The sequence below is a fragment of the Hetaerina americana genome, unplaced genomic scaffold (genome assembly GCF_022747635.1).
Source record: "Hetaerina americana unplaced genomic scaffold, ioHetAmer1.1.p SCAF_1, whole genome shotgun sequence".
NCBI lineage: Eukaryota > Metazoa > Arthropoda > Insecta > Odonata > Calopterygidae > Hetaerina > Hetaerina americana.
In genome coordinates this window covers 98112725-98127128 of record NW_027286069.1, presented here as the reverse complement: position 1 = coordinate 98127128, position 14404 = coordinate 98112725, and the positions used below count along the sequence as shown (strand labels likewise).

At 38.3% G+C, this 14404-nt stretch overlaps 1 protein-coding gene across 1 annotated transcript in view; it reads left to right on the top strand.

Annotated features, from left to right (window-relative positions):
* The window catches only part of LOC139692771 (adipokinetic hormone/corazonin-related peptide receptor variant I-like), a 310976-nt gene that overhangs the window by 137173 nt on the left and 159399 nt on the right, over positions 1–14404 (top strand). The window lies entirely within an intron of this gene.

Sequence of the window (14404 nt, the reverse complement as noted above, 5' to 3'; positions counted from 1 at the left end):
ATTATTTCTTATAATGACTGTTGTCGCATATTACCCGTATAATCCGGGCAGAGTTGAAAGTGTAGGATTTTCCTAGGCAAGCCATGTAGAGAATCTGGAAGGGAGGGGAAATATGTGAGGTGGAAACAGTCGGTATTCTGTTTGGGGAGTGAGTTTCCGGAGAGGATGAGGAATCTTAGGAATCGGAATGGTTTCAAGAAATGGGCCTCGCGTTTTAAAAACTATTCTACAGGCTCTATGGACGTTCGAGAAGGGGCATTGAACAGCAGGTGAGCAGTTTTTTTGCTCGACTGTATGGTGAAATATCCCATAGGACAAACTTTTTGCAAGCCATGGAAGTAGGTTGTACAAACGGGGAGAGGGTCTTGTTTACTGTGGTGGGTAGTTTTAGAGGACGAATTTGTGTTCCAGATTTTTTTGTTTAGGAGGGAGTCTCGGGAACCACGACGTATTAGAGTGCCATGAGACCTAGAAAAGTATTTGTTCAGGGAATCGGGTTTATTTCAAATACGAGGGCGTAGGATAGAATGACATAGTTTTGTATTTTGCAGAGAATGAAAACTATTTTAGTGAAGATGCGGCTGTTTGTTTGTGACTTTGATTTGACAGACGTGGGATTTTATTTTTAAAAAATAATTATTATTATATATATTAGTAAATGAAGTAAAGCAATCTACCGGTTAAGGTTGGTTTTGAATGGACACAAATACCAATTTAATATTTTGCTACTCCTAACAAAACACAATCCAGCAACCTACTCTCCTACTCTACATCAAGTCCCTCATCATCTATGAGCACTTCCTTCTTCCCTTCATCCCGTCCAACATCCTTATTCCGCTTCTTTCCTTTCCTCGTTTGCCTAACACTCTCCCCTCAATTACAGTTTTCAGCATCCCACTGCCGATGAAACCACCTTCGCCCATTTTTCCTGCCTCCTTAGGATTTCTCCCAACCAACCTCTCTCTTCGCCTACCATACCTAACAGTTCCTCATTTGTTTTCTTCTCTGTCCATTTCACCTTCTCCATTCTTCCCCACACCCACATATCAAAAGCCTCCAGCCTACGTCTATCCTCCTGCCTCAATGATCACGTTTCCGCGCCGCACATAGCTACGATCCATATCAAAGTGTTTATGAGTGTTTTCTTAATAGCCTCACTCAACGGCCCTCTCATCAACTCCCTCCTCCTTACCTAGTGTAATTCTTCTTCTTACGTCCCTACTACTTTGACCGTGTTGGTCTAAAACACTTCCGAAATATGTACACTGTTCTACCTGCTCTAGTTTTTGTCCGCCTACTTTTAGCCTAAGCTTAGCCTTCTTCTTTCTAGAAAATCGCGTGACCTTTGTTTTAATAATATTGATTCTCATCCCATACCTGTCGCACTGAATTTCCAATTCACTCAGCAATGTTTCAACCCCTTGGCTGACTGACAAACTATAGCTTGGTCATCAGCAAACCTAACTTATTTTACGAATACCCGGCCCACTTTCATTCCTACCTCCAGTTCTTCCCATGCCTCTTTAATCATTTCCTCTACGTACATATACATGCAAGGTGTGATAAAAAAAAGAGCGGACTGATTTTATAACTGGTTTATTTCGACAGATACAGCTTAATCCAACTTGTAGCCCTCAAAGTACATGCCTTGGGCAACGGCACACCTTTGGCTACGTTTCTTCCAGCTCTCGAAACATACCCGGTACGTCGCATAAGGGATCCTTTTCAGGTCCGCCGTACAATTAGTTTAATGTCTGCATTAGAGTTAAGTCAGCGCCCTTTCAAGGTTGATTTTACCTTGGGAAACATAAGAAAGTCTGATGGAGCCATGTCTTGAGAGTAGGGTAGCTGCGGGGTCACGGAAGTTCCGGTTCTGGCGAAAAACTGTCACAACCAGTGCCTTGTGAGCCGGCGCGTTATCGTGGTGGAAACGCAATGCATTGTTTCTCCACACGTCCGGCCTCTTTCGGCTCACTGGCACCCTCAGCCTCTTCGTAACCTTTAAGTAGAAATCTTTGTTGACGGTTTGACCTTGAAGGAGGTATTCGTAATGAATCGGTCCTTGCCAATCGAAGAAACACAACAGCATGACCGTCACTTTGGACCGGGACATGCCAGCTTTCTTTGGTCGCGGAGAATGAGGGCCTGTCCCCTGACAAGACTGGGGGTTTGTCTCAACATCATAACCGTAAACCCACGTTTCGTCACCGTTTACGATGGTTTTAAGAAACTCTGGGTCGGGATTGGCTCGATCCAGGAGTTCCTAACAAATGCTCACTCGTTTTTGTCTCTGATCATCAGTCAGTACCCGTGGGACGAATTTTGATGTGACGCGTGTTGTGCCCAAAATATCTGTTAAAATTATCTGACGGGATCCAAAACTAATGTTCACCTCCTCAGCTATCTCCCTAACACTTAAACGGTGCTTTGCCCGTACCAAGTAGTTAACCAATTTGACATGGTTGGGGTCTGTCGAAGTGGAAGACCGCCCCGTTCGCAAATCTTCATCTGTGGAGGTTCTGTCCGAGTTAAAACGAATGTACCACTCAAAACAATGGCTTCGACTCATATCTTCACTAACAAAGGCTTGCTGAATTCTTCCAAATGTCTCCGTAGTACTTTTGGAAGTTTGAAAGACAATTTCACGCACACGCGCTGTCCCTCTAGCTCCTTCATTGCGACCGTTGCTCGCGGCGACGAACAGGTTAAGACACGTACTGCTGCTGCTGCGTAACGACTCGACATAAACAAACGTAACACCTCTAGTTTTATTCGTCAGATGTGTCGCTAGATGGCGCACAGTGTCTCGTTTCGATCCTTGGAACGGTTTGCGCGGAATAAAATGAGTCCGGTTTACTTATTATCACACCTCGTAGTCTTGTATGCAATCATCCCTTCCACACACCATAGCGCTGACTTGCAAGGTACTGTGTGAATAAAAATACTAAGCAAAAACTACCGGCCTACATAAAAAGACCTATAACACGAATTAAATCCAGTAAAAGCTCTTCGGATAAATGATCCAGCGATAACTGCCATAGACGTCAGCGTACGTGCAAGCGCAGATGTTTTGAAGAGATCACACCTTTTTGGCGTTCCCCATGTTTTTTGCGCGCACATGTATACAGATTCTAGGGTAAAAAATGTTATTAAAAAAGATGAGTGAAAATAAAAGGATCTAACTTAAATTTTGGTAGTCTCAGCCTTTTTCATCGACGTACGAGGAGTGAAACTAATTTTTACCCGAACATGATCCTTCCGCGGTCGGACAATGTTATTATGATCCCTTATCGTTCGTGGGAAAAAGACATCGTAAATCTATCCCTTCAACACTTAAGATCTCTAATTTTACTACCATTAATTCTCCTACCTTAGTAAAATGGGGGTAATAATAAAGTTTCAACATCACTGCTAAAGAGACCCCCTTCCAATTTATGCAAGAGCTTCATTCATTAATTTACCCTTCGCTTCTTGAGTAATTCCCAGCCTAGCTGCTCTAATATTTTGGATACGCCACTAAGTTTATCACAACAAAGTTTAACAAATCTTGTTCCTCTACGCTGGATGCGATTCAATTTGGCAATTAATCATAAATGTACTTCGTGAGGATGCCATGTACTTGAAGCATATTCTAAATTTTGGATACGTTACTAATTTTTCTGTAGTCTTCCTTTCTTGAAGTCTTTAATCCAGCCACGAACATTTTTAACTATGCCATGTGCTTATATTTTTGTGAGTAGTTTACTCTGAGGTACTTTGTCGAAAGACTTTTTAAAATCTAGAAAAACCGCGTCCACTGGAACATTGCTCACTCCCGAACTAAGGATATCATGGACAAAAAGCGCAAATTCTGTCTCGCGGGATTTACCCTTTCGGAAACCGTGCTGGTTATTCATCAATAACTCCTGGCAATCGAGGTGTCTCACGATCAAACTAGGATCCATATGTTCCATAACTTTGTACGAAATTAATGTGAGGGGAAAAGGTCTATAACTCTTCGTTTCCTCTTTGTCTTCATTTTTAAATATTGGTGTTATGTTAGCCGTTTGCCAATTTCTGGGAACGTTTTAATCTACCAGCGACTCCTTTGATAGTATTTCTAGATACAGTGCCATTTTGCGAAGCTAGATGCTTAAATATACGAGCGGTGTTTCAGAGATCCTAGAATATTTATTAGGCTTAATATTTTACAGCAAACTTCATATTCCATTATATGAGATTTCAAATTTGGCCATCGGTTGATCGGCACGATTTTGTCAGCTAACGGGGTATTCTGTGAGATATTAGTGAAGAAGGTTTGAAAGAAGGAACTTAATAAGTTAGCCTTTTCCAAACTGCTGGTTACTCTTTTGCTTTTATAATTTTTGAGTGAATTTACTGTTTACCGCTGACCTTTTCCTTTTGAATTCCCTTAACGCTTTCCGAAATTCATTCTTGGCATTCGCCCTAGATGTCCTGTATACATTGATAGTGATCTCATTCTTTTTGTCGGTAGAGATATCATCCCTAATATTTTTCATCTTGGCGTGACATATCCTTTGACGTCGTAATGCCTTTCTACCATCCGTGTTGCACCATCTAGGTTCCGTGTTATCTTTTATTAATTTACTGGAAATGAACTTGTTGACTGCTGAGCGCGTGATTTCAAGGAAGTGATTCCAGGTATACTCAGTATTTCGGTGATTACTGTATTTCTAAAAACTTAACTAAAAGACACACTAGGTCATTTGGATGAGTTTGATAAACAGTGACCCACGTTTACCTCAATCAGACACAAAAAGGCAAAATTAATAATAAAAAATAAAACAAACTTACAACCACTCGATCACTAGGGTGTGTTAAGGAATAACAGTCGCTCTCATGAATCGCATTCACTCACACACTCAGGGTTTTCAAGGATCCCTCCTATGGTAGTGGCCCTCCAGTCACACAGATGAATACAAAATTTAAAAACGGATATAACGAAATAGAAAGGACTTACGTAAACACGCAATCACTCAATCACTCGGGTGTGTTAGACTTTTGTGAATCGCACTCGCTCAGTCGTTCAGGGTTTACAACGATCCTTCCTATGTCAGTGACCCGTCAATCACACAGATGAATACATAATCATTAAACGGACGTACGCACGCTTTCGCTCATTCACTCAATCACTTAGATGTGTTCGAAAAATGGGACCTTTGCGATTCCCAAGTACTCACTCATTCAAGGTTCTCGTTCAGTATTCCTGAACTCATCGTAGTGATCAAGTGGTTGTAAGTTTGTTTTATTTTTTATGATTAATTTTGCCTTTTTGTGTGTGATTGAGGTATGCGTGGGCCACTGTTTATCAAACTCAACCAAATGACCTAGTGTGTGTTCCCTATCTTTTCCCTTACTTGTAGTTTTGTTCCCAACCCCCTTTACAACCTAGCGCAAATGAAGTTTACCGTCTCGATTACCTCGTTTTTATTGCTTCATGACCGCAGGTACGTTAATTTTATATTTACAAGTAAAATTTCATTTTAGACTTCTTCTTTCGGACCCCACGACGCGAAAACTTAGAATTTACTAGCCCGTGGTCGGTAATTCCTTTGATAGATTCTATATTTAAGAATTTTTGACGAGGATCGCCTTCTTATTAATATTGGATCTCTGATAAAATTTTCCGTCTGATGCTATCTGATTAGTGTTAAATGAACTATTGCTAGCACTGACCCTCAGTTCATTTAAAGCTATATAATTTGAGGGGAGGGTTTGAGGGGAGTATTAAACAGAGGGACATGCGTACTGGTTGCGCGATTGGTTTTTGATAGAATTGGGGAGGGAAGTGTAAGGCATATTGACACTGGAAGCCTAACGGATGGATTTGCAATCCAATTTTTCTCAACAATATAAAAAACAATGAGAAATAGATAATATGACAAGGAACAAAATTCTTTATGACTCATAGTTAAATGGGTTACGCTGGCGGGTATCATTGTTGTAGCGAAACAGAGGAAAAATAACTAGTCAGTTAAAGATTTCTTCCTCCTGGTGACTAAGAATTTCTCGTTAATGTTTTATGCGCTTTCACTTCCCCTGAGTATCGGATTGTTTCCAGAGGTGATAAGGGAATGAATGTGTTTTTTGCCGTTTATACATTTTGGATACTAAAAACCTACCTTCCATTCCATGAATGCTGTTTTTCATGTTTGAGGGAAGTCAGTTAAGGCAGCAAGCGTTCCGGGAATCCCTTTCACTACGCCTTCGACAGCACGCGGTTTGGACACGGTGGAAATGGAAGTTTGTTCTGTGGTCCTGCTGCTCGGAGAAACCACACGATCAACCCCTGCTGAAATAAATGGTTATATGAAATATGCTAAACTGAATAGTTTTGGGAGATCCTCGGGTCGTAGTGCGGGACTTGACAAAGCAGAACGTGTCACGTACACGTAATTCTTACCTCTTTGATCAGGAATGAAGTTTTTTCTTGAAATAAGTGGCATCTTTGTTACATCGAAATGATTTTACTGTAAAACTCGGGATAACGCAAATATTGGAAAATTTGGCTTTATTCAAAATAGTTACTCATTTCGTTTCGACGATAAAAATAGTTTTGTTAATATTCGGACCAATAATACTTTTAATCATTAATTTTTAAAGGAAACAAATTTAGAGTCTTGTCTCTTTTATTCAAATCAACTGTGGAATTTTATTGATAAAATGAGTAAAACTCAGGTGTGGTATAGTTTCTTCGCTTGCAGTAGTAAATAATTAGTTATAATAATTTCTGTGCTAAGGCAGGGACGGATACTGCTAGCCGAGATCCACTCGGTCAGTTTGCTGTTTTTCGTATTTTCCAAATTTACTTAGTAGGACACAATGATTACAATGATTGATTATTTCTTTGCTACTCTTTTACCAGTGAAATATTCTAATATCAAGACGGTTTTTGTACTTCTGTTGGTACATTAAACAGTGAAAGATGGGAATTGTCTTTTACCATCTCAAATTTAATAGATATGGAATGTGGTTTTGTGCGTCGGGATAGTATATCCGTTGAGGTAAGGTGGTAGGCATGCTTTTGAGATGTGGCTGTGGGCAAGGAGGGAAAAGGTATAAATGAGATGAAAAGAAAAAAAACCTAGTACTAGGTTTTGCGGCGGAGGATAGGGATTTGTTGGGAGAATTCGAAGGAAGGCAGTAAAAGTGGAAGGTATATGATATATAATGTATATTTACGATTGACCATCGATTTGTGTGCTCTATTCAAATAAGTAACTCGTTCAACCTTTTCAGCCGCAATTTTTGTTTTTACCTGTATATCAGCACAGAAACAGTGAATACGTATGCTTAATTAAAAATGTGGCATCGTATAATGTGTCAAAGTGTTACAAAGAAAGCAAAATAGTGGATTCATGTAATCGGTGTAGAAGATCAAGAATAGTGAGATGAACTGTTTTTCATGAGGTAAGTTTTGCTTCAAAATTTAAACATCGATAATTTAAATCGGCAAGAATTCAGTTATCCCTGTGGTTTATGCACACATACTTTACTTCATCAATTGAATATGGCTATAATGTTCAGTTGAATAGCATCCCTTAATTTCATATTTATTCTCAGGGAATTGGAATCCGTACGCGAATCCGGTGTAAATACCGTGCTTGTTTACTTTCAAGGTCGGCATCCTCGGGGAACTTGCGAAGGGATGTCGACGGGTTGATTAAACACGGAATAAATCACCGATGGATATCGATTCCCAGTCTTTGTCCATTTGCAAAACGTGTAATCAAGTGCTCGAGGAATGTGAGATGTTGGAGACGTAATTCTATTTTCTGATTCAGTGGAATTCATTCGTCAACATATGCTTCCAAATATCAATCGCCATCAACAGAGGACGCGCTTCCCCTTTAATGAGAATTAAATTTGGAGAATCAAGCATGATCACTCTTTTAAAGCTACACATTTATTTGTGGATTTACAATTTTGGTGGTGAAAGCACATAATACTGATTAGGTGCCAAAGGAGAATTCTCTTTTCTGAAGAGTAATCGCTCTCCAGGGTTCATGTCAGAATAAATATGTTATATTTTTGTGTGTCAGCAAAAATGTACAATTTTGCATTTGAATTGAGGGTAAACGAAGCTTCTTTGTGGGAGAGATATCTGAATGATATTTGAAAGCCGATAAATTCATGTCATTATCGTTTTTCCAGTATTTTCAAAAATAAGTCTCTAAAAAGTCTTAAATTAGTACTCCGCGTCGACTATTAAAAACTCCTCGCACTGTAAAGATATCTACCGACTTGTCTGTGATTGCGATTCTTTTTCCGGGGGGAAGCATCTCTCATCGTACGCAGTGAACCCGAAAATTAGTGGAAAACGGCTGCATTGACATTTCAGTTTTAAAAGGGAATACTCTTGTGCGGAATGGATCAGTCCTCTAGTTCTCCCAATTCATCCCGCTTTTAAGAGGTTAGTCCTCTTCATGCGAGTACCATTAAATCCTACTATCTTTCATCGTCTCGGGCTAAGTGCCCAAGTGAAGGAAATGCCTGTCAGATTCCCAACCTCCATTCCGCTTAGAGACGTTACACAGCAAACGTATTTAAAGTGTATTGATGAATAGTAAACATGTTTTAGGGTAACAATTTCAGAGTGTAAAAATAATTCGTCTTGACTGGGATTCGAACCCAGATCCATCAATATTCGGTCGAGTGTTTTGCCAGTTAAGCTATCGAGGCGTCGTTTTAAAATCTGAAATTTTGGGGGCTTTAAAGGAACAAGATGTTGTTGCGAAATACAGTACATACAATGTCACAGGCATTCGTAGTCGTGCGCGACGCGCCACAGTCCACGAGGTTAAAGCCAACTTTTAAACACTTAGGCTGTTTATACCTTGACAAATTCCAAGGAAACTGCGGGAGGTGCCGCAACAGTAACTTTTAATGTCGATACCTTAACTGGCTAAAGCACTCGACCGGATATTGAGGGATCTGGGTTCGAATCCCAGTCAATGCGAATGATTTTTACGCTCTGAAATTGCTGCATTGAAATGCATATTAGCGGATGGCTCCGTTGAAAGTTACTGTTGCGGCATCTCCCGCAGTTTCTTTGGAATAGGTTTCAGAGTATCGTCTCATTGGCTTATTCATGGTTAATTAACATTTACTTTCTCGAAGGCGGCTAATCAAGCGTTATTTTTTTAATTAGAAACACCTTATGCGGTGGAATCGCGAACAAGTAGTCTTTCAAGCGCGGGAGGCTCGTTTGTGCCCATGTGGGTGCGTGATGCACGTGAGTGAGTGAAGATCAGTATTGTAAACTAAGACATTTTTGCGTAAGGAATGATTTTTATACTCTTTAAGTAATGTATATTTAACTATTTAAATTCGCACAAGTCGCGAAGAACATAAATGAGTTACTTTTACAATATTTAAAGTACCTTCGAGCAGAGTTAAATGCACTCTTAAAGCACAAATAATATTTGTATTTTAAATGTTTCAAATCCTTAATGGTAGTAGATCGAAAAATGAACACCGCCATTAAATTTACTGTTGAGTCAGAATGGAGTTAAATCGATTCTCGAAAATAAAAAACAGTTTAAGATTGCAATCAAGGAATTTCTAATTCCAATGTGTTCCAAGGTATTTAGCATGTAATACCGAACGTATTTAACCATTTATTATAATATTGGTTTATTTGTGTGTTATACTTTAAATTACATGCATACATTTAAAATCAAAATTGGCTGGATCAATTTCAGACAAGTTGCTATTTAAGGTTAAGAAGGTGGAGGTTTATGTGGAGAATGGAAATTCACTCTCAAATTAATTGATAATCAGAGGAAAATTCCTGCCTTCTCGACACGCAAACAATTGGCATTCGAGTGTGCTTAGGCAAGCAGGAAGAGCTGCTCACCTTCCTGGGAGGAGATAAGGAGAGTGTTGCCAATAATGATTAGTTTAACGGTTTATGAACAACATCCTTATATTTAAGGCGCCTTAGGCTTTAATTAATCGGTGAGAGAGTCTTTTTTAATTGCCAGGTCTTCACGTAAAACATGAATTTTCTCCGGAAGACATTTACAAACTTGATGGAAGTTGATTTACCCCCGTTTCAGCTGCCAGGAAAGTTAATTGCTTCCAAGGGAAAAACAAGTGGGTACAATTACATCTGAAAGAGGCTCTCTTGTGATGGTGTGCTTCATAATGAATGTTTCAGTGTACTGTTAAGAATTTTAGCTCAAAAATTGCTTACTCCTTAAAGCCCGCAGCCCGCAACACTATTGTAATGTACTGTAGGATCGTATGGTGTCGTCAACCCGTCCGGTAATTACCGACTTATTTTTGCGGTTTAAAAAATATTTAATCGAAAAAATTAATTTTTCTGAAGAAAATCCTGAAGAGCTAATTTTAGATGAATATAATTGACACATATCTGTGAAAGAAATTGATTTGGCGGAAACAAATACGCAGCAATGTGCGCACCATCGGCTTATTTGTGTGGTGTTATCCGACCCACAAATTGCAGCCAATTGTGAACCAATAAAAAATGTGTGGCCCAATGATAAAATACTGCAATAATGCCTGCCAATGTTGAATTTCCATTCACAATTTTGATGAATTAGTAGGCATTAAATATCATTAGGCTCTGACTCCTTCAAAAATTATTTCTAGATTTATACCAACAGGTATGTACGGCCATATAATTCAAGCATTTATAATGGCATCGAATGCAAACCAGCTAACATAACTGATCAATTCATTATCCCGCATAACGCTCTAATCACGTTAGAGCTCATGGTAAACTCCAATGCCCCTAGGACCAATAAGAAATGGAAAAATTGCAATAAAAGAAATACTTGTCACCCCAGAAGAAATATTTTATTTTCCTATATCTATTCATGGTTGCCCGAAATAAGATCTCAATTAAAAAAGAAGTCAGAAATCTTTGCTGAAACCCGGAACGGATTAAAGTGTCAATGTTTAAAGTCAGGTTTGAGATAGCATTAGTTAAAAAGGGATTATAAAGAAATGTCGGAAAAATAAATTCCACAATAAAAAAATTGCTGAAATATAAGGAGAAAGTTGAATTGACTAAATTTTACTGGATTTAGATTGGGCATGTAATTTTCATGCATAAAGGTAATTTAGAATTGATAGTGAATCATCGTAAATCATTCCAATTATAATTAATAAAATGCATTTAATTTTATTTGTTTTGAGTTGCATGCTTATCAATTTCATTGTTATTAATATGTGCTTGTTTGTTTTATTGATAGGATGCTAATTATAATATAACTCCGGTCCGATTTAATTAAGTATATCGTGAATACCTTGGCATTAATTTCTGTTCCACTGAATACCATGCAATGCCCCATTGTACCCCCAGGGGAGGATGGGACATTTTGTCGTACAAAAAATACTATGCTAGGTGACAAGCTGAGAACTCTTCCTGAATATTGGATAATTATTTACGCGTCAAAGAATATACATTTAAGGTAGTGATGGCAAAATTGGGCCATTGAGTTGATTTGCAGTAAGAGTAAAATACAGAAGTTTTCCCACTATTCCCGTCTCCCCACAATTCCCCAGTCTGCCTAACTTTACGTAACACGTAATTCAGGGTACATGGGATGTAATTTGTCATGGTTTAAGCTTAAATCACCATATCATCATGTTTTCACGACAGCATCATGAAAGCGTATGCTACACAAATCATTCAACATATAAGTTTTGTTATCACGTTTTAAAACTCGTCGATTAGCCCTTTTATGACTATAAACCATTTCATTAGATGATATATATTATACAGCTTGTAAACCGACACCTCAAGCTCACAGTCAATTATTATTAAAGGTAATCCACCTGTTAATGTAGGTTTTGGATGGATACAACTACCGAATAATTTTCTTGCCTCTCCGAACAAAAAACAGCCCAACATTTAACTCTCAAATGAGCCCCTCTTCATTTCCGTATTCTTTTTGCTCCCTTAATTCCGTCTAGCATCCACATACTATTCCTGCTCCTTCCTCGTTTCCCTAATATTCTCCCTTCTATCACAGGCTTCAATGCATAGGGAATATTGTCGTTTAAGTCAAACAAATGTTTCTTTTTCATTGGACCCAATTTTTATTTCAAATTGTTCCATAGCCAATGTATTAGCTCATGGAGACACACCAAAAATACTATCTGTCACGTTGCAAAGTCTGTGTTCATGCTTGTTCATGTAGGGATCATGACTAATGTAATTTTTGCAACATGAGGAAATGCATACAAACACTGATTGTGCGTTAAGATATTCGATTACGTCAGAGGAATTCTTTTTCTTTCAAAAAAACTGTAATACGGAAATGCTCTCTCTACGCTTGAGGAAAATAATGCAATAACTCTGGTAAACAAAACTTTTTATCATATCGTATGTGTGTGGTCGTCCAGGGAGAAAATAGTCCTCTCTTTTGTGAATGCTACTAACATCATAGATTAAACAAATGTATGCAAGATAACTAGTGCATACATGGTACCTTTACTCTGACCAGGAATAAATATTACGTATGCTTCGAACTCGCCCTATAATATGCACAGTTGTCGAGTCCACATCATGAACGATATAACGCCAAACGGTATTGATTTGCATTCGGCACGTTTGCTTTCGCGCATCTTAGCCACCGGGCATCGCTTCCTGAAATATTGTCTCACACTATTAATAAGTAGTAACACTACCACCGCTCTCGCTTCTTGGTTTACGTTAGAAGTTGGTGTCATTGGCCAGCGTGGAAAGTTATTTTTTCCTTCCAGTTCTGAAGCTTTGTAGTCCTGTTCAATATAATGTATATCTTTCCATAGGGACTAAATATGCATATATATATATATATATATATATATATATATATATGTACACACACATATAAGCAAAGTGTGATCAAAAAAAGACCAGACTGATTTTATTCTGCGCAAACCGTTCAATGGATCGAAACGAGACACAGTGGGCCATCTATCAACACATCTGACGACTAAAACGAGAGGTGTTGCGTTTGTTTACGTCGAGTCGTTAGGAAGCAGCAGCGGTACGTGTCTTAACCTGTTCGTCGCCGCGTGCAACGGCAGCAATGAAGGAACTAGGGGAACAGCGTGTGTGTTTATGAAAAAAGTCGCTACTTCTGTACATTCGTTCGGCTGTCTTCTTTTTTTAACACTTTGGTCAAAAATCTTTTAATATGTTCTGTGGCACAAAATTCAGATGTAAACTTGTGCGAAGAATGTGTCTGAGATGAATTGAGTCTCACATTGATCTTTTGTGATTTCATGTTGTAAAATTATGTATCTGTATTATAATATGCAATTAGGGCACCTTTCTAATCTGTTTTCACCAGTTTTCATATTTTTGGCGTCAGAATTCGATACTTGGTCGAGTACTTCGTACTCCCCTGTGTGTATTAATATTTGTCATATACTCTACGCTTTGAATGTTAAATTAAAATGTACCTAAAACCACGGAATACCACTTGCAGGTTCGTCTGGTAAGTCAGGTTAGTGTTAGAACTATGTTGTATGAAATTCACGCACAGGGTGGGAATCTTTCTCCTGTGTCGTCATCATTTTTTCATAAAAATCTGATATCTAAAAACCGCTCAGATTTAGTGAAGCTGTAGGCTTTTATATTAATTCGGATTTGATGCCACTTCGTCCGGTCAACAGCCTAACGATGTACTCACTCGACTACCAAGCTTCAATCAATATATACCTCCTAATTTTATGGACGAAAATTAGTTGACCTCTGTAAAATCTGTTCAAGCTGCACTATTTAACGATTAATTAAGTATAATAATTCTCTAGGATATCTTGAGCGGCACAGTGATACACTCTTTCTATCATATCTTCCCCAATCTTTTGATTCGTAATTTCACTTTCGGTGGCAATTGAAGGCAGAGCGACGCCAGTTCTTACCAGTTTTTTGACAATATCTTGGATGTGTGTAAAATTACTTATAAATATTTCAAGAACTATATATACTAAGTAAATGATTCTTTAATTGACATATAATATTTTATTTCATATTATTTTTCCATTTTAATTAGGAATGTAGATATAGTTATTCTTCGATTGCTATACATCATTGTGCATATCTTATATAATTATTAACTACTTTCAATTAGGAGAGAATGAAAACGATTTTCGAAAGAAACTACCTAGGGTGTATCAATGCAACAATTTCAGGGTGTAAAAATCATTCGCCTTGGTTACTTTCGCGGCATCTCCCGCAGTTTCTTTGGAATGTACCTAGAGTGTAGTTTTGCATGCTTGGGTGCATAAGTAAAGGCTTCATATATGTATGAGTCATAGCCTGAAAATGGGTCATGGTATAACTCGTGCAGATAATCAATTAAAATTGGAATCCAATCAAAACTAAAAGCATGTTTTCTTAGTAAAAATGGATTTATAA